Source organism: Procambarus clarkii, chromosome 67 (assembly GCF_040958095.1).
Source record: "Procambarus clarkii isolate CNS0578487 chromosome 67, FALCON_Pclarkii_2.0, whole genome shotgun sequence".
NCBI lineage: Eukaryota > Metazoa > Arthropoda > Malacostraca > Decapoda > Cambaridae > Procambarus > Procambarus clarkii.
The window spans coordinates 2,780,933-2,804,856 of NC_091216.1; positions in this window are offsets into that span (position 1 = coordinate 2,780,933).

Here is a 23,924-nt window from a genome sequence, read left to right on the forward strand (position 1 = left end):
AGCATACTCTCCCACTCTCAGTATGCTGTCAGCGGCACCATACTCTCCCACTCCCTGTATGCTGTCAGTGGCAGCATACTCACCCACTCTCAGTATGCTGTCAGCACCAGCATACTAACCCCACCCTCAGTATGTTGTCAGCACCAGCATACTCACCCACTCTCAGTATGTTGTCAGCACCAGCATACTTACCCCACCTTCAGTATGTTGTCAGGGGGCAGCATACTTACCCCACCTTCAGTATGTTGTCAGGGGGCAGCATACTTACCCCACCTTCAGTATGTTGTCAGCACCAGCATACTTACCCCACCTTCAGTATGTTGTCAGCACCAGCATACTTACCCCACCTTCAGTATGTTGTCAGCACCAGCATACTTACCCCACCTTCAGTATGTTGTCAGCACCAGCATACTTACCCCACCTTCAGTATGTTGTCAGCACCAGCATACTCACCCACTCTCAGTATGTTGTCAGCACCAGCATACTTACCCACCCTCAGTATGTTGTCAGCACCAGCATACTTACCCCACCTTCAGTATGTTGTCAGCACCAGCATACTCACCCACTCTCAGTATGTTGTCAGCACCAGCATACTCACCCACTCAGTATGTTGTCAGCACCAGCATACTTACCCCACCCTCAGTATGTTGTCAGCACCAGCATACTCGCCCACTCTCAGTATGTTGTCAGCACCAGCATACTTACCCCACCCTCAGTATGTTGTCAGCACCTGCATACTCACCCACTCAGTATGTTGTCAGCACCAGCATACTTACCCACTCTCAGTATGTTGTCAGCACCAGCATACTCACCCACTCTCAGTATGTTGTCAGCACCAGCATACTCACCCACTCTCAGTATGTTGTCAGCACCAGCATACTTACCCCACCTTCAGTATGTTGTCAGCACCAGCATACTTACCCCACCCTCAGTATGTTGTCAGCACCAGCATACTCACCCACTCTCAGTATGTTGTCAGCACCAGCATACTCACCCACTCTCAGTATGTTGTCAGCACCAGCATACTTACCCCATCCTCAGTATGTTGTCAGCACCAGCATACTCGCCCACTCTCAGTATGTTGTCAGCACCAGCATACTCACCCACTCTCAGTATGTTGTCAGCACCAGCATAATTACCCACTCTCAGTATGTTGTCAGCACCTGCATACTCACCCACTCTCAGTATGTTGTCAGCACCAGCATACTTACCCACTCTCAGTATGTTGTCAGCACCAGCATACTCACCCACTCTCAGTATGTTGTCAGCACCAGCATACTCACCCACTCTCAGTATGTTGTCAGCACCAGCATACTTACCCCACCCTCAGTATGTTGTCAGCACCAGCATACTCACCCACTCTCAGTATGTTGTCAGGGGGCAGCATACTCACCCACTCTCAGTATGCTGCCAGCGCCAGCATACTCACCCACTCTCAGTATGCTGCCAGCGCCAGCATACTCACCCACTCTCAGTATGCTGCCAGCGCCAGCATACTCACCCACTCTCAGTATGCTGCCAGCGCCAGCATACTCACCCACTCTCAGTATGCTGCCAGCGCCAGCATACTCACCCACTCTCAGTATGTTGTCAGCACCAGCATACTCACCCACTCTCAGTATGCTGTGTTATAATCCCAGGCTGCTTGAGAAACGAATTTACCCCTTTAAGAGTTATTCTGTCCGACCTGACCTAAGAGGTCAAGGAGATATAAACCTGGAAATGTATATAGTAAACACTCGATTGAATTTGACGAGTAATTTTATAAGTATAGGCAGTAAAAATATAAATAAATGACTTGACATGAGATGTGGAAAGTTTGTGAGGAAGGCATGAGGCTCATGTCAGGGTTCTTGACCTAACTCGAGTAGTGGAAGTCGAAGAAGCAGGATGAAGTGTCTTTAAGAAACAGGATGTATACAAACAGCAGGTGTTTGCCCTTGTCTTAGTGAGGCTTCCCAGACAGTAGAAGAGAGAGAGAGAGAGAGAACCACAGCTGTGGACAGGGTGGTATAGAATCATAATTCAAAGAAAGAGGGAATGAGAAGGTCATACCAAAGAAGGAGAGAGTGGGGAGGTCACAGCGGCTCGAACTGGGTGTCTGCACGTGACAACAAGACCAGTGTTGGAGCCGCATCCCCTAAATGTGTGATGCTGAGTCCCTCTCCAAGAGCAGGAAGCGTACAGGGTAATATCCTGACCAAAATATAAGCACTCTACGGGTTTTGGTTGGCTGTACGGTTGGGACGTACACGCTCGACTAACAACAACATAATAGCTGTCAGTGGCAGCATACTCACCCACTCTCAGAATGCTGTCAGACCCAGCATGAGTTTACTGACATTCTTAGTATACTGTCAGACCCAGCATGAGCTTACTGACACTCTCAGTATACTTTACTCACCTATTTGTGCCTGCGGGGGCTATACTCTGGCTCTTTGGTCCCGCCTCTCAACTGTTAATCAACTGGTGTACAGATTCCTGAGCCTAACGGGCTCTATCAGATCTTCATTTGAAACCGTGTATGAAGTCAGTCTCTACCACATCACTGCCTAATGCATTCCATCTGTTTACTATGCTGACAGTGAAAAAGTTCTTTTTCCAGCTTCGTCTTGTGCTTGAAAAGGAACGGGATCCATGCAGGGGCCGCATACTCCAGGATTGGTCTTACATATGCGGTATACAAGGTTCTGAATGATTCCTTACACAGGTTCCTGAAGGCTGTTCTGATGTTACTCAGCCTCGCGTATGCCGCAGATGTAATACTCTTTATGTGGGATTCAGGAGACAGGTTTGGTTTGATATCAACTCCTAGATCTTTCTCTCTGTCCTTTTCTTGAAGTCCTTCATCTCCTATTCTGTATCCTGTGTCTGGCCTCCCGTTTCCATCGTCTAGTTTCATTACCTTGCATTTACTCGGGTTGAAGTTTAGTAGCCACTTGTCAACCTACTTATTCAGTCTCTTTAGGTCATCTTGTAACCTCCTACTATCTTCCTCTGTTTTAATCCTCCTCATAATTTTTGCATCATCAGCAAACAGTGAGAGGAATGAGAATATGCCCTCTAGGAGATCATTCACATATATCAGAAATATGTCAGCACCAGCTGACACACTTACTGTCACACAGTGTTTACTGACACACTCTCAGTATACTGTCAGCACCAACATGAGTTAACTGACACACTCAGTATACTGTCAACACCATCATGTGTTTACTGACACACTCAGTATACTGTCAGCACCAGCACGAGTTTACGACATACTCTCAGTATATTGTTAGCATCAACGTGAGTTTACAGACACACTCAGTACACTGTCAACACCAGCATGAGTTTACTGCCCCGTCAGTAAACTGTCAGCAGCAGCATGAGTTTACTGACACACTCTCAGCATACTGTCAGTAATAGAATGAGTTTATTGACACTCTCAGTATGCTGTTAGCACCAGCATGAGTTATCTGACACTCTCAGTATACTGTCAGCATCAGCATGTGTTTACTGACCCACTCTCAGTATACTGTCAGCACCAGTATTAGTTTACTGACACACTCTCAGTATACTGTCAGCACCAGTATGAGTTTACGGACACTGAGTATACTGTCAGCACCCGTATGAGTTTACTGACACTCTCAGTATACTGTCAGCATCAGCATGAGTCTACTGACACACACAGTATACTGTCAGCCCCAGTATGAGTTTACTGACACACTCTCAGTATACTGTCAGCACCAGCATGAGTCTACTGACACACACACAGTATACTGTCAGCCCCAGTATGAGTTTACGGACACTGAGTATACTGTCAGCACCCGTATGAGTTTACTGACACTCTCAGTATACTGTCAGCATCAGCATGAGTCTACTGACACACACAGTATACTGTCAGCCCCAGTATGAGTTTACTGACACACTCTCAGTATACTGTCAGCACCAGCATGAGTCTACTGACACACACACAGTATACTGTCAGCCCCAGTATGAGTTTACGGACACTGAGTATACTGTCAGCACCCGTATGAGTTTACTGACACTCTCAGTATACTGTCAGCATCAGCATGAGTCTACTGACACACACACAGTATACTGTCAGCCCCAGTATGAGTTTACTGACACACTCTCAGTATACTGTCAGCACCAGTATGAGTTTACTGACACACTCTCAGTATACAGTCAGCAACAGTATGAGTTTACTGACACACTCTCAGTATACTGTCAGCACCAGTATGAGTTTACTGACACACCCTCAGTATACTGTCAGCACCAGTATGAGTTTACTGACACACTCTCAGTATACTGTCAGCACCAGTATGAGTTTACTGACACACCCTCAGTATACTGTCAGCACCAGTATGAGTTTACTGACACACTCTCAGTATACTGTCAGCACCAGTATGAGTTTACTGACACACCCTCAGTATACTGTCAGCACCAGTATGAGTTTACTGACACACTCTCAGTATACTGTCAGCACCAGTATGAGTTTACTGACACACTCTCAGTATACTGTCAGCACCAGTATGAGTTTACTGACACATTCTCAGTATACTGTCAGCACCAGTATGAGTTTACTGACACACTCTCAGTATACTGTCAGCCACAGAATGAGTTTACTGACACATTCTCAGTATACTGTCAGCACCAGTATGAGTTTACTGACACACTCTCAGTATACTGTCAGCATCAGCATGAGTCTACTGACACACACAGTATACTGTCAGCACCAGTATGAGTTTACTGACACACTCTCAGTATACTGTCAGCACCAGTATGAGTTTACTGACACAGTATACTGTCACCACCAGCATGAGTTTACTGACACTCTCAGTATACTGTCAGCATCAGCATGAGTCTACTGACACGCTCTCAGTATACTGTCAGCAACAGTATGAGTCTACTGACACACTCTCAGTATACTGTCAACACCAGTATGAGTTTACTGACACACTCTCTGTATACTGTCAGCAACAGTATGAGTTTACTGACACTCAGTATACTGTCAGCACCAGTATGAGTTTACTGACACAGTATACTGTCACCACAAGCATGAGTTTAAGGACACACTCTCAGTAAAGTTGAGAGTTAAGAGTTTACCCCATTAATGAGTAGTGAGGACATATATATACTGAGATGAGAGAGGCCGCCGCCTGAAGATACCTGTAGTGTGGTCGAGGGGTCCCTGAGGGTAATATATATGTATAAATATTGGTGAAGGGAAATGCCCTCCACCTGCCTCATGTCTGGGGTGTGAAGACCTGCCCAGTTCTCCCAGTAATATATTGATCACCTCAGCAGAGTATGTTTATCATGCTTAACATATTTGGTTGTGTCCTTTAACTAGTATGTTACTGGTATACCTCATATAACGAGTATGTTCCTGATATGCCTCATATAACTAGTATGTTCCTGATATATTTCATATAACTAGTATGTTCCTAATATACCACATATAAAAAGAATGTTCCTGATATACCTCATATAACTAGTATGTTCCTGATATACCTCATATAACTTGTATGTTCCTGATATACCTCATATAACGAGTATGTTCCTGATATACCTCATATAACTTGTATGTTCCTGATATACCTCATATAACGAGTATGTTCCTGATATGCCTCATATAACTAGTATGTTCCTGATATACCACATATAACTAGAATGTTCCTGATATACCTCATATAACTAGTATGTTCCTGATATACCTCATATACCAAGTATGTTCCTGATATACCTCATCATAGTTGGTGGAGATGTAAAGGTTTCGTGCGGGATGAGCATGTGAGGTGTTTCATGGGGTTCACTCCGCTACTCCTCTTAACACACACCCAGCAAGGAGTGGAGCGTAACACTGGGATCACCAGGAGCAAAACGCTGGGATCACCAGGAGCGTAAGACTGGGATCACCAGGAGCATAACACTGGGATAACCAGGAGCATAACACTGGGATCACCAGGAACATAACACTGGGATCACCAGAAGCATAACACTGGGATCACTAGGAGCATAACGCTGGGATCACCAGGAGCATAACGCTGGGATCATCAGGAGCGTAACGCTGGGATCACCAGTAACATAACACTGGGATCACCAGGAACATAACACTGGAATCACCAGGAGCATAACACTGGGATCACCAGGAGCATAACGCTGGGATCACCAGGAACATAACACTGGGATCACCAGGAGCATAACGCTGGGATCATCAGGAGCATAACGCTGGGATCACCAGTAACATAACACTGGGATCACCAGGAACATAACACTGGGATCACCAGGAGCATAACACTGGGATCACCAGTAATATAACACTGGGATCACCAGGAACATAACACTGGGATCACCAGGAGCATAACACTGGGATCACCAAGACCATAACGCTGGGATCACCAGGAACATAACACTGGGATCACCAGGAACATAACAATAGGATCACCAGGAGCATAACGCTGGGATCACCAGGAGCATAACGCTGGGATCACCGGGAACATAACACTGGGATCACCTGGAGCATAACACTGAGATCGCCAGGAGCATAACGCGGGGATCACCAGGAGCATAACACCTGGATCACCGGGAGCATAACACTGGGATTACTAGGAGCATAACGCTGGGATCACAAGGAGCATAACACTGGGATCACCAGGAACATAACACTGGGATCACCAGGAACATAACACTGGGATCACCAGGAGCATAACGCTAGGATCACCAGGAGCATAACACTGGGATCACCAGGAGCATAACGCTGGGATCACCAGTAGCATAACACCCGGATCACCAAGAGCATAACACTGCGATCACCAGGAGCATAACGCTCGGATCACCAGGAGCATAACACTGAGATCACCAGGAGCATAACATTGGGATCACCAGAAGCATAACACTGGGATCACCAGGAGCATAACATTGGGATCACCAGGAGCATAACACTGGGATCACCAGGAGCGTAACACAGGGATCACCAGGAGCAAAATACTGGGATCACCAGGAGCATAACATTGGGATCACCAGGAGCATAACACCGGGATCACCAGGAGCATAACATTGGGATCACCAGGAGCATAACACTGGGATCACCAGGAGCGTAACACAGGGATCACCAGGAGCATAACACTGGGATCACCAGGAGCATAACACTGGGATCACCAGGAGCATAACGCTGGGATCACCAGGAACATAACACTGGGATCACCAGGAACATAACACTGGGATCACCAGGAGCATAACACTGGGATCACCAGGAGCATAACACTGGGATCACCAGGAACATAACACTGGGATCACCAGGAGCATAACGCTGGGATCACCAGGAGCATAACGCTGGGATCACCAGGAGCATAACACTGGGATCACCAGGAGCATAACACTGGGATCACCAGGAGCATAACGCTGGGATCACCAGGAGCATAACGCTGAGATCACCAGGAGCATAACTCTGGGATCACCAGGAACATAACACTGGGATCACCAGGAGCATACCACTGGGATCACCAGGAGCATAACGCTGGGATCACCAGGAACATAACACTGGGATCACCGAGAGCATAACGCTGGGATCACCAGGAGCATAACGCTGGGATCATCAGGAGCATAACACTGGGATCACCAGTAACATAACACTGGGATCACCAGGAACATAACACTGGGATCACCAGGAGCATAACACTGGGATCACCAGGAGCATAACACTGGGATCACCAGGAACATAACACTGGGATCACCAGGAGCATAACACTGGGATCACCAGGAGCATAACGCTGGGATCACCGGGAGCATAACACTGGGATCACCAGGAGCATAACACTGGGATCACCAGGAACATAACACTAGGATCACCAGGAGCATAACACTGGGATCACCAGGAGCATAACGCTGGGATCATCAGGAGCATAACGCTGGGATCATCAGGAGCATAACACTGGGATCACCAGTAACATAACACTGGGATCACCAGGAACATAACACTGGGATCACAAGGAGCATAACACTGGGATCACCAGGAGCATAACACTGGTATCACCAGGAACATAACACTGGGATCACCAGGAGCATAACACTGGGATCACCAGGAGCATAACGCTGGGATCACCGGGAGCATAACACTGGGATCACCAGGAGCATAACACTGGGATCACCAGGAACATAACACTAGGATCACCAGGAGCATAACACTGGGATCACCAGGAGCATAACGCTGGGATCATCAGGAGCATAACGCTGGGATCACCAGTAACATAACACTGGGATCACCAGGAACATAACACTGGAATCACCAGGAGCATAACACTGGGATCACCAGGAGCATAACGCTGGAATCACCAGGAACATAACACTGGGATCACCAGGAGCATAACGCTGGGATCACCAGGAGCATAACGCTGGGATCATCAGGAGCATAACGCTGGGATCACCAGTAACTTAACACTGGGATCACCAGGAACATAACACTGGGATCACCAGGAGCATATCACTGGGATCACCAGTAACATAACACTGGGATCACCAGGAACATAACACTGGGATCACCAGGAGCATAACACTGGGATCACCAGGAGCATAACGCTGGGATCACCAGGAACATAACACTGGGATCACCAGGAACATAACACTGGGATCACCAGGAACATAACACTGGGATCACCAGGAGCATAACACTGGGATCACCAGGAGCATAACACTGGGATCACCAGGAGCATAACACTGGGATCACCAGGAGCATAACGCTGAGATCACCAGGAGCATAACATTGGGATCACCAGGAACATAACACTGGGATCACCAGGAGCATAACGCTCGGATCACCAGGAGCATAACACTGGGATCACCAGGAGCATAACGCTGGGATCACCAGTACCATAACACCCGGATCACCAAGAGCATAACACTGCGATCACCAGGAGCATAACGCTCGGATCACCAGGCGCATAACACTGAGATCACCAGGAGCATAACATTGGGATCACCAGAAGCATAACACTGGGATCACCGGGAGCATAACATTGGGATCACCAGGAGCATAACACTGGGATCACCAGGAGCGTAACACTGGGATCACCAGGAGCAAAACACTGAGATCACCAGGAACATAACATAGGGATCACCAGGAGCATAACACCGGGATCACCAGGAGCATAACATCGGGATCACCAGGAGCATAACACTGGGATCACCAGGAGCGTAACACAGGGATCACCAGGAGCATAACACTGGGATCACCAGGAGCATAACACTGGGATCACCAGGAACATAACACTGGGATCACCAGGAGCATAACACTGGGATCACCAGGAGCATAACGCTGGGATCACCAGGAACATAACACTGGGATCACCAGGAGCATAACACAGGGATCACCAGGAGCATAACGCTGGGATCACCAGGAGCATAACACTGGGATCACCAGGAGCATAACACTGGGATCACCAGGAGCATAACACTGGGATCACCAGGAGCATAACACTGGGATCACCAGATGCATAACACTGGGATCACCAGTAACATAACACTGGGATCACCAGGAACATAACACTGGGATCACCAGGAACATAACACTGGGATCACCAGGAGCATAACACTGGGATCACCAGGAGCATAACACTGGGATCACCAGGAGCATAACACTGGGATCACCAGGAGCATAACGCTGAGATCACCAGGAGCATAACTCTGGGATCACCAGGAACATAACACTGGGACCACCAGGAGCATAACACTGGGATTACCAGGAGCATAACATTGGGATCACCAGGAACATAACACTGGGATCACCAGGAACATAACACTGGGATCACCAGGAACATAACACTAGGATCACCAGGAGCATAACACTGGGATCACCAGGAGCATAACACTGGGATCACCAGGAGCATAACGCTGGGATCACCAGGAACATAAAACTGGGATCACCAGGAACATAACACTAGGATCACAGGAGCATAACGCTGGGATCACCAGGAGCATAACGCTGGGATCACCGGGAACATAACACTGGGATCACCTGGAGCATAACACTGGGATCACCATGAGCATAACACTGGGATCACCAGGAGCATAACGCTGGAATCACCAGGAACATAACACTGGGATCACCAGGAGCATAACGCTGGGATCACCAGGAGCATAACGCTGGGATCATCAGGAGCATAACGCTGGGATCACCAGTAACTTAACACTGGGATCACCAGGAACATAACACTGGGATCACCAGGAGCATATCACTGGGATCACCAGTAACATAACACTGGGATCACCAGGAACATAACACTGGGATCACCAGGAGCATAACACTGGGATCACCAGGAGCATAACGCTGGGATCACCAGGAACATAACACTGGGATCACCAGGAACATAACACTGGGATCACCAGGAACATAACACTGGGATCACCAGGAGCATAACACTGGGATCACCAGGAGCATAACACTGGGATCACCAGGAGCATAACACTGGGATCACCAGGAGCATAACGCTGAGATCACCAGGAGCATAACACTGGGATCACCAGGAACATAACACTGGGATCACCAGGAGCATAACGCTCGGATCACCAGGAGCATAACACTGGGATCACCAGGAGCATAACGCTGGGATCACCAGTACCATAACACCCGGATCACCAAGAGCATAACACTGCGATCACCAGGAGCATAACGCTCGGATCACCAGGCGCATAACACTGAGATCACCAGGAGCATAACATTGGGATCACCAGAAGCATAACACTGGGATCACCGGGAGCATAACATTGGGATCACCAGGAGCATAACACTGGGATCACCAGGAGCGTAACACTGGGATCACCAGGAGCAAAACACTGAGATCACCAGGAACATAACATAGGGATCTCCAGGAGCATAACACCGGGATCACCAGGAGCATAACATCGGGATCACCAGGAGCATAACACTGGGATCACCAGGAGCGTAACACAGGGATCACCAGGAGCATAACACTGGGATCACCAGGAGCATAACACTGGGATCACCAGGAACATAACACTGGGATCACCAGGAGCATAACACTGGGATCACCAGGAGCATAACGCTGGGATCACCAGGAACATAACACTGGGATCACCAGGAGCATAACACAGGGATCACCAGGAGCATAACGCTGGGATCACCAGGAGCATAACACTGGGATCACCAGGAGCATAACACTGGGATCACCAGGAGCATAACACTGGGATCACCAGGAGCATAACACTGGGATCACCAGATGCATAACACTGGGATCACCAGTAACATAACACTGGGATCACCAGGAACATAACACTGGGATCACCAGGAACATAACACTGGGATCACCAGGAGCATAACACTGGGATCACCAGGAGCATAACACTGGGATCACCAGGAGCATAACACTGGGATCACCAGGAGCATAACGCTGAGATCACCAGGAGCATAACTCTGGGATCACCAGGAACATAACACTGGGACCACCAGGAGCATAACACTGGGATTACCAGGAGCATAACATTGGGATCACCAGGAACATGACACTGGGATCACCAGGAACATAACACTGGGATCACCCGGAACATAACACTAGGATCACCAGGAGCATAACACTGGGATCACCAGGAGCATAACACTGGGATCACCAGGAGCATAACGCTGGGATCACCAGGAACATAAAACTGGGATCACCAGGAACATAACACTAGGATCACAGGAGCATAACGCTGGGATCACCAGGAGCATAACGCTGGGATCACCGGGAACATAACACTGGGATCACCTGGAGCATAACACTGGGATCACCATGAGCATAACACTGGGATCACCTGGAACATAACACTGGGATCACCAGGAGCATAACGCTGGGATCACCAGTAGCATAACACCCGGATCACCAAGAGCATAACACTGCGATCACCAGGAGCATAACGCTTGGATCACCAGGAGCATAACACTGAGATCACCAGGAGCATAACATTGGGATCACCAGAAGCATAACACTGGGATCACCAGGAGCATAACATTGGGAACACCAGGAGCATAACACTGGGATCACCAGGAGCGTAACACAGGGATCACCAGGAGCAAAATACTGGGATCACCAGGAGCATAACACTGGGATCACCAGGAGCGTAACACTGGGATCACCAGGAGCAAAACACTGAGATCACCAGGAGCATAACATTGGGATCACCAGGAGCATAACACTGGGATCACCAGGAGCATAACATTGGGATCACCAGGAGCATAACACTGGGATCACCAGGAGCGTAACACAGGGATCACCAGGAGCATAACACTGGGATCACCAGGAGCATAACACTGGGATCACCAGGAACATAACACTGGGATCACCAGGAACATAACACTAGGATCACCAGGAGCATAACACTGGGATCACCAGGAGCATAACACTGGGATCACCAGGAGCATAACGCTGGGATCACCAGGAACATAAAACTGGGATCACCAGGAACATAACACTAGGATCACCAGGAGCATAACGCTGGGATCACCAGGAGCATAACGCTGGGATCACCGGGAACATAACACTGGGATCACCTGGAGCATAACACTGAGATCGCCAGGAGCATAACACTGGGATCACCAGGAGCATAACACCTGGATCACCGGGAGCATAACACTGGGATCACTAGGAGCATAACACTGGGATCACCAGGAGCATAACACTGGGATCACCAGGAGCATAACACTGGGATCACCAGGAACATAACACTGGGATCACCAGGAGCATAACGCTGGGATCACCAGGAGCATAACACTGGGATCACCAGGAGCATAACGCTGGGATCACCAGTAGCATAACACCCGGATCACCAAGAGCATAACACTGCGATCACCAGGAGCATAACGCTCGGATCACCAGGAGCATAACACTGAGATCACCAGGAGCATAACATTGGGATCACCAGAAGCATAACACTGGGATCACCAGGAGCATAACATTGGGATCACCAGGAGCATAACACTGGGATCACCAGGAGCGTAACACAGGGATCACCAGGGGCAAAATACTGGGATCACCAGGAGCATAACACTGGGATCACCAGGAGCGTAACACTGGGATCACCAGGAGCAAAACACTGAGATCACCAGGAGCATAACATTGGGATCACCAGGAGCATAACACTGGGATCACCAGGAGCATAACATTGGGATCACCAGGAGCATAACACTGGGATCACCAGGAGCGTAACACAGGGATCACCAGGAGCATAACACTGGGATCACCAGGAGCATAACACTGGGATCACCAGGAGCATAACACTGGGATCACCAGGAGCGTAACACAGGGATCACCAGGAGCATAACACTGGGATCACCAGGAGCATAACACTGGGATCACCAGGAGCATAACACTGGGATCACCAGGAGCATAACACTGGGATCACCAGGAGCATAACACTGGGATCACCAGGAGCATAACACTGGGTATCTGGTTGAGGAAGGGTTATTGAACTCGAGGAGAGGTACTGAAAACAAAAAACTGGCATTCCGAAAGGGAAACTATGAGGAAACTATTTGTTCATTTAAACTATGAGGAGTTAAGAAAATTCCTAACAGATATAACATGAGAAACAGAGCTCAGGGGAAAGACGGTCCAAGACATGATGGACTTCATCACGCACAAGTGCAAGGAAGCAGCAAACAAGTTTGTCTCAGTCCAAAAGAAAACCAATGAAATGAAGGTGAGAAACCCATGGTTTAATCAGAGATGTAGGCTAGCTAAGCAGCAAAGTAAAAGGGCACGGAGAAACTATAGGAATAACAGGACACTTGAGAGCAGAGAAGGATGCCAGTGTGCCAGGAATGAATATTTCAGGATGAGAAGAGAGGCAGAAAGACAATACGAAAATGACATCGCAAACAAGGCAAAGACTCGGAAGTGTGTGAGGGAACTGAAAAAGAAATTCCAGGAGGTCTTCACGTTAGAGCGAGGAGAGATTCAAGAGATAAGAGAAGGAATAGTTAACTAGGAACCACTAGAAGAGTTTGAGATTACCAGTGGGGAAGTAAAGAAGTGTTTACTAGAGTTGGATGTGACAACAACCTGTCCTCTTAAAAAGAACGTCGCTTTTGGCCGTTTGCCCGTATGGCCGAATTTGGACGTAATTTAAAAATGAAAAAAAAAATGAAAATAAGTTTGGGATTTTTTTTTCAACAACAGTAAGTTAAGGGTCCTCTGATAGGTTAGGTGGGCAGGAAATTCTCATAAAGTTTCAAAACGTTATGAAAAACGTGAATTTAAAGTGTCCTCTTATAACCTATTTAAAGTGTCCTCTTATAACCTCTGCGCGTATGCCGGCCGACTCAAATAGAAAACGGAACAGAACGTCACTTTTGTGAGTCGATTTCATTTCAAATTACGTCCAAATTTGGCCATATCGCGCATACGAGCCAAAAGTGACGTTATTTTTAAGAGGACGGGTTGGTGACAAAGGCTATAGGCTCAGATGGAATCTAACCTTGGATACTAGGGGAAGGAGCAGAAGCACTGTGTCTGGCACTCTCTATAGTGTATAACAAATCACTGGCAACAGGGGAACTGCCAGAAATTTTGAAGGCAGCTAATGTAGTTCCAATATACAAGAAAGGGGATAGGCAGGAGGCACTGAACTATAGGCCAGTGTCCATAACCTGCATACCATGCAAGCTGATAGAGAAGATTGTGCGAAGAAAGCTAGTGGAACACCTGGAGCGAAAGAACTTTGTAACACAGCATCAACATGTGTTCAGGGAAGGCAAGTCCTGCCTCACAGGGCTAATTGAATTCTACGACCAAGCAACAAAAGTCAGGCAAGAAAGAGAGGGGGTGGGCAGACTGCATGTTTTTTTATTGTCAAAAAGCCTTTGATACATTTACCACACAAGAGGCTAGTGAAAAAGCTGGAGATGCAGGCTGGAGTGAAAGGGAAGGTACTCCGTTAGATAAGGGAATACCTAAGTAACAGAAGACAACGAATCACTGTGAGGGGTGAGGTCTCGGATTGGTGTGACGTCACAAGTGGAGTCCCGCAGGGGTCAGTCCTTGGACCAATAATGTTTCTGATATATGTAAATGATCTCGCAGAGGATATAGAATCGTTTCCCTCAATGTTTGCTGATGCAAAAATTATGAGGAGGATTGAAACAGAGGATGATAGTAGGAGGCTACAGGACGACCTAGACAGACTGAATGAATGGTCCAACAAATGGCTGCTAAAGTTTAACATGAGTAAATGCATAGTAATGAAACTAGGCGGTGGAAACAGGAGACGAGATTCAAGATACAGAATAGGAGATGAAGTACTTAATGAAACGGAAAGAAAGAATGATCTAGGAATTGATATCACACCAAACCTGTCTCCTGAAGCCCACATAAAAAGAATTACGTCTGCGGCATATGCGAGGCTTGCTAACATCAGAACAGCCTTCAGGAACCTGTGTAAGGAATCGTTTAGAATCTTGTACACCACATACGTAAGACCAATCCTGGAGTATGCGGCCCCAGCATGGAGCCCGTACCTTGTTAAGCACAAGACGGAGCTGGAAAAAGTTCAGAGGTATGCCACTAGACTGGTCCCAAAACTAAGAGGCATGAGTTACGAGAAAAGGCTGGGGGAAATGCACCTTACGACACTGGAAGGCAGAAGAGTGAGGGGAGACATGATCACTACCTCCAAATCCTCTGAGGGAATTGACAGGATTGGTAAGGATAAACTATTCAACACTGGCGGTATGCGAACAAGGGGACACAGGTGGAAACTGAGTACCCAAATGAGCCACAGGGACGTTTGAAAAAACTTTTTCAGTGTCACAGAAGTTAACAGGAAGAATGCAGTAGGCAGAGATGTGGTGGAGGCTGACTCCATACACAGTTTCAAATGTAGATATGTTAGAGCCCAGTTGGCTCAGGAATCTATACACCAGTTGATTGACAGTTGAGAGGCGGGACCAAAGAGCCAGAGTACAACCCCACAAGCACAATTAGGTGAGCACTTGGATCACCAGGAGCATATCACTGGGATCACCAGGAGCATAACGCTGGGATCACCAGGAGCATACCACTGGTATAACCAGGAGCATAACACTGGGATCACCAGGAGCATAACGCTGGGATCACCATGAGCATAACACTGGGATCACCAGGAGCATAACACTGGGATCATAAGGAGCATAATGATGGGATCACCAGGAGCATAACATTGGGATCACCAGGAGCATAACACTGGGATCACCAGGAGCATAACACTGGGATCACCAGGAGCATAACACTGAGATCACCAGAAGCATAACACTGGGATCACCAGGAGTATAACACTGGGATCATCAAGAGCATAACACTGGGATCACCAGGAGCATAACACTGGGATCACTAGGAACATAACACCCGGATCACCAGGAGCATAACACTGGGATCACCAGGAGCATAACGCTCGGATCACCAGGAGCATAACACTGGGATCACCTGGAGCATACCATTGGGATCATCAGGAGCATAATATTGGGATCACCAGGAGCGTAACACTGGGATCACCAGGAGCATAACAATGAGATCACCAGGAGCATAACACTGGGATCACCAGGAGCGTAACACTGGGATCACCAGGAGCATAACACTGAGATCACCAGGAGAATAACATTGGGATCACCAGGAACATAACACTGGGATCACCAGGAGCATAACACTGGGATCACCAGGAGCATAACACTGAGATCACCAGGAGCATAACACTGGGATCACCAGGAGTGTAACACAGGGATCACCAGGAGCATAACACTGGGATCACCAGGAGCGTAACACAGGGATCACCAGGAGCGTAACACTGGGATCACCAGGAGCATAACACTGAGATCACCAGGAGCATAACACTGGGATCACCAGGAGCGTAACACAGGAATCACCAGGAGCATAACACTGGGATCAACAGGAGCGTAACACAGGGATCACCAGGAGCATAATACTGGGATCACCAGGAGCATAACACTGGGATCACCAAGAGCATAACTCTGGGATCACCAGGAGCATAACATTGGGATCACCGGGAGCATAACACTGGGATCACCAGGAGCATAACACTGGGATCACCAGGAGCGTAACACAGGGATCACCAGGAGCATAATACTGGGATCACCAGGAGCATAACACTGGGATCACCAGGAGCATAACACTGGGATCGCCAGGAGCATAACACTGGGTATCTGGTTGAGGAAGGGTTATTGAACTCGAGGAGAGGTACTGAAAACAAAAAACTGGCATTCTGAAAGGGAAACTATGAGGAAACTATTTGTTCATTTAAACTATGGGGAGTTAAGAAAATTCCTAACAGATATAACATGAGAAACAGAGCTCAGGGGAAAGACGGTCCAAGACATGATGGACTTCATCACGCACAAGTGCAAGGAAGCAGCAAACAAGTTTGTCTCAGTCCAAAAGAAAACCAATGAAATGAAGGTGAGAAACCCATGGTTTAATCAGAGATGTAGGCTAGCTAAGCAGCAAAGTAAAAGGGCACGGAGAAACTATAGGAATAACAGGACACTTGAGAGCAGAGAAGGATACCAGTGTGCCAGGAATGAATATTTCAGGATGAGAAGAGAGGCAGAAAGACAATACGAAAATGACATCGCAAACAAGGCAAAGACTCGGAAGTGTGTGAGGGAACTGAAAAAGAAATTCCAGGAGGTCTTCACGTTAGAGCGAGGAGAGATTCAAGAGATAAGAGAAGGAATAGTTAACTAGGAACCACTAGAAGAGTTTGAGATTACCAGTGGGGAAGTAAAGAAGTGTTTACTAGAGTTGGATGTGACAACAACCTGTCCTCTTAAAAATAACGTCGCTTTTGGTCGTTTGCCCGTATGGCCGAATTTGGACGTAATTTGAAAATGAAAAAAAAAATGAAAATAAATTTGGGATTTTTTTTTCAACAACAGTAAGTTAAGGGTCCTCTGATAGGTTAGGTGGGCAGGAAATTCTCATAAAGTTTCAAAACGTTATGAAAAACGTGAATTTAAAGTGTCCTCTTATAACCTCTGCGCGTATGCCGGCCGACTCAAATAGAAAACGGAACAGAACGTCACTTTTGTGAGTCGATTTGATTTCAAATTACGTCCAAATTTGGCCATATCGCGCATACGAGACAAAAGTGACGATATTTTTAAGAGGACGGGTTGGTGACAAAGGCTATAGGCTCAGATGGAATCTAACCTTGGATACTAAGGGAAGGAGCAGAAGCACTGTGTCTGGCACTCTCTATAGTGTATAACAAATCACTGGCAACAGGGGAACTGCCAGAAATTTTGAAGGCAGCTAATGTAGTTCCAATATACAAGAAAGGGGATAGGCAGGAGGCACTGAACTACAGGCCAGTGTCCATAACCTGCATACCATGCAAGCTGATAGAGAAGATTGTGCGAAGAAAGCTAGTGGAACACCTGGAGCGAAAGAACTTTGTAACACAGCATCAACATGTGTTCAGGGAAGGCAAGTCCTGCCTCACAGGGCTAATTGAATTCTAAGACCAGGCAACAAAAATCAGGCAAGAAAGAGAGGGGGGTGGGCATACTGCATGTTTTTTTATTGTCAAAAAGCCTTTGATACAGTACCACACAAGAGGCTAGTGAAAAAGCTGGAGATGCAGGCTGGAGTGAAAGGGAAGGTACTCCGTTAGATAAGGGAATACCTAAGTAACAGAAGACAACGAATCACTGTGAGGGGTGAGGTCTCGGATTGATGTGACGTCACAAGTGGAGTCCCGCAGGGGTCAGTCCTTGGACCAATACTGATTCTGATATATGTAAATGATCTCGCAGAGGATATAGAATCGTTTCCCTCAATGTTTGCTGATGATGCAAAAATTATGAGGAGGATTGAAACAGAGGATGATAGTAGGAGGCTACAGGACGACCTAGACAGACTGAATGAATGGTCCAACAAATGGCTGCTAAAGTTTAACTTGAGTAAATGCAAAGTAATGAAACTAGGCGGTGGAAACAGGAGACCAGATTCAAGATACAGAATAGGAGATGAAGTACTTAATGAAACGGAAAGAAAGAATGATCTAGGAATTGATATCACACCAAACCTGTCTCCTGAAGCCCACATAAAAAGAATTACGTCTGCGGCATATGCGAGGCTTGCTAACATCAGAACAGCCTTCAGGAACCTGTGTAAGGAATCGTTTAGAATCTTGTACACCACATACGTAAGACCAATCCTGGAGTATGCGGCCCCAGCATGGAGCCCGTACCTTGTTAAGCACAAGACGGAGCTGGAAAAAGTTCAGAGGTATGCCACTAGACTGGTCCCAAAACTAAGAGGCATGAGTTACGAGAAAAGGCTGGGGGAAATGCACCTTACGACACTGGAAGGCAGAAGAGTGAGGGGAGACATGATCACTACCTCCAAATCCTCTGAGGGAATTGACAGGATTGGTAAGGATAAACTATTCAACACTGGCGGTATGCGAACAAGGGGACACAGGTGGAAACTGAGTACCCAAATGAGCCACAGGGACGTTTGAAAAAACTTTTTCAGTGTCACAGAAGTTAACAGGAAGAATGCAGTAGGCAGAGATGTGGTGGAGGCTGACTCCATACACAGTTTCAAATGTAGATATGTTAGAGCCCAGTTGGCTCAGGAATCTATACACCAGTTGATTGACAGTTGAGAGGCGGGACCAAAGAGCCAGAGTACAACCCCACAAGCACAATTAGGTGAGCACTTGGATCACCAGGAGCATATCACTGGGATCACCAGGAGCATAACGCTGGGATCACCAGGAGCATACCACTGGTATAACCAGGAGCATAACACTTTGATCACCAGGAGCATAACGCTGGGATCACCATGAGCATAACACTGGGATCACCAGGAGCATAACACTGGGATCATAAGGAGCATAATGATGGGATCACCAGGAGCATAACATTGGGATCACCAGGAGCATAACACTGGGATCACCAGGAGCATAACACTGGGATCACCAGGAGCATAACACTGAGATCACCAGAAGCATAACACTGGGATCACCAGGAGTATAACACTGGGATCATCAAGAGCATAACACTGGGATCACCAGGAGCATAACACTGGGATCACCAGGAACATAACACTGGGATCACCAGGAGCATACCACTGGGATCACCAGGAGCATAACGCTGGGATCACCAGGAACATAACACTGGGATCACCAAGAGCATAACGCTGGGATCACCAGGAGCATAACGCTGGGATCATCAGGAGCATAACACTGGGATCACCAGTAACATAACACTGGGATCACCAGGAACATAACACTGGGATCACCAGGAGCATAACACTGGGATCACCAGGAGCATAACACTGGGATCACCAGGAACATAACACTGGGATCACCAGGAGCATAACACTGGGATCACCAGGAGCATAACGCTGGGATCACCGGGAGCATAACACTGGGATCACCAGGAGCATAACACTGGGATCACCAGGAACATAACACTAGGATCACCAGGAGCATAACACTGGGATCACCAGGAGCATAACGCTGGGATCATCAGGAGCATAACGCTGGGATCATCAGGAGCATAACACTGGGATCACCAGTAACATAACACTGGGATCACCAGGAACATAACACTGGGATCACCAGGAGCATAACACTGGGATCACCAGGAGCATAACACTGGTATCACCAGGAACATAACACTGGGATCACCAGGAGCATAACACTGGGATCACCAGGAGCATAACGCTGGGATCACCGGGAGCATAACACTGGGATCACCAGGAGCATAACACTGGGATCACCAGGAACATAACACTAGGATCACCAGGAGCATAACACTGGGATCACCAGGAGCATAACGCTGGGATCATCAGGAGCATAACGCTGGGATCACCAGTAACATAACACTGGGATCACCAGGAACATAACACTGGAATCACCAGGAGCATAACACTGGGATCACCAGGAGCATAACGCTGGAATCACCAGGAATATAACACTGGGATCACCAGGAGCATAACGCTGGGATCACCAGGAGCATAACGCTGGGATCATCAGGAGCATAACTCTGGGATCACCAGTAACTTAACACTGGGATCACCAGGAACATAACACTGGGATCACCAGGAGCATACCACTGGGATCACCAGTAACATAACACTGGGATCACCAGGAACATAACACTGGGATCACCAGGAGCATAACACTGGGATCACCAGGAGCATAACGCTGGGATCACCAGGAACATAACACTGGGATCACCAGGAACATAACACTGGGATCACCAGGAACATAACACTGGGATCACCAGGAGCATAACACTGGGATCACCAGGAGCATAACACTGGGATCACCAGGAGCATAACACTGGGATCACCAGGAGCATAACGCTGAGATCACCAGGAGCATAACACTGGGATCACCAGGAACATAACACTGGGATCACCAGGAGCATAACGCTCGGATCACCAGGAGCATAACACTGGGATCACCAGGAGCATAACGCTGGGATCACCAGTACCATAACACCCGGATCACCAAGAGCATAACACTGCGATCACCAGGAGCATAACGCTCGGATCACCAGGCGCATAACACTGAGATCACCAGGAGCATAACATTGGGATCACCAGAAGCATAAAACTGGGATCACCGGGAGCATAACATTGGGATCACCAGGAGCATAACACTGGGATCACCAGGAGCGTAACACTGGGATCACCAGGAGCAAAACACTGAGATCACCAGGAACATAACATAGGGATCACCAGGAGCATAACACCGGGATCACCAGGAGCATAACATCGGGATCACCAGGAGCATAACACTGGGATCACCAGGAGCGTAACACAGGGATCACCAGGAGCATAACACTGGGATCACCAGGAGCATAACACTGGGATCACCAGGAACATAACACTGGGATCACCAGGAGCATAACACTGGGATCACCAGGAGCATAACTCTGGGATCACCAGGAACATAACACTGGGATCACCAGGAGCATAACACAGGGATCACCAGAAGCATAACGCTGGGATCACCAGGAGCATAACACTGGGATCACCAGGAGCATAACACTGGGATCACCAGGAGCATAACACTGGGATCACCAGGAGCATAACACTGGGATCACCAGATGCATAACACTGGGATCACCAGTAACATAACACTGGGATCACCAGGAACATAACACTGGGATCACCAGGAACATAACACTGGGATCACCAGGAGCATAACACTGGGATCACCAGGAGCATAACACTAGGATCACCAGGAGCATAACACTGGGATCACCAGGAGCATAACGCTGAGATCACCAGGAGCATAACTCTGGGATCACCAGGAACATAACACTGGGACCACCAGGAGCATAACACTGGGATTACCAGGAGCATAACATTGGGATCACCAGGAACATAACACTGGGATCACCAGGAACATAACACTGGATCACCAGGAACATAACACTAGGATCACCAGGAGCATAACACTGGGATCACCAGGAGCATAACACTGGGATCACCAGGAGCATAACTCTGGGATCACCAGGAACATAACACTGGGACCACCAGGAGCATAACACTGGGATTACCAGGAGCATAACATTGGGATCACCAGGAACATAACACTGGGATCACCAGGAACATAACACTGGATCACCAGGAACATAACACTAGGATCACCAGGAGCATAACACTGGGATCACCAGGAGCATAACACTGGGATCACCAGGAGCATAACGCTGGGATCACCAGGAACATAAAACTGGGATCACCAGGAACATAACACTGGGATCACAGGAGCATAACGCTGGGATCACCAGGAGCATAACGCTGGGATCACCGGGAACATAACACTGGGATCACCTGGAGCATAATACTGAGATCGCCAGGAGCATAACGCTGGGATCACAGGAGAATAACGCTGGGATCACCAGGAGCATAACACTGGGATCACTAGGATCATAACACTGGGATCACCAGGAGCATAACACTGGGATCACCATGAGCATAACACTGGGATCACCAGGAACATAACACTGGGATCACCAGGAGCATAACGCTGGGATCACCAGTAGCATAACACCCGGATCACCATGAGCATAACACTGCGATCACCAGGAGCATAACGCTTGGATCACCAGGAGCATAACACTGAGATCACCAGGAGCATAACATTGGGATCACCAGAAGCATAACACTGGGATCACCAGGAGCATAACATTGGGATCACCAGGAGCATAACACTGGGATCACCAGGAGCGTAACACAGGGATCACCAGGAGCAAAATACTGGGATCACCAGGAGCATAACACTGGGATCACCAGGAGCGTAACACTGGGATCACCAGGAGCAAAACACTGAGATCACCAGGAGCATAACATTGGGATCACCAGGAGCATAACACTGGGATCACCAGGAGCATAACATTGGGATCACCAGGAGCATAACACTGGGATCACCAGGAGCGTAACACAGGGATCACCAGGAGCATAACACTGGGATCACCAGGAGCATAACACTGGGATCACCAGGAACATAACACTGGGATCACCAGGAACATAACACTAGGATCACCAGGAGCATAACACTGGGATCACCAGGAGCATAACACTGGGATCACCAGGAGCATAACGCTGGGATCACCAGGAACATAAAACTGGGATCACCAGGAACATAACACTAGGATCACCAGGAGCATAACGCTGGGATCACCAGGAGCATAACGCTGGGATCACCGGGAACATAACACTGGGATCACCTGGAGCATAACACTGAGATCGCCAGGAGCATAACACTGGGATCACCAGGAGCATAACACCTGGATCACCGGGAGCATAACACTGGGATCACTAGGAGCATAACACTGGGATCACCAGGAGCATAACACTGGGATCACCAGGAGCATAACACTGGGATCACCAGGAACATAACACTGGGATCACCAGGAGCATAACGCTGGGATC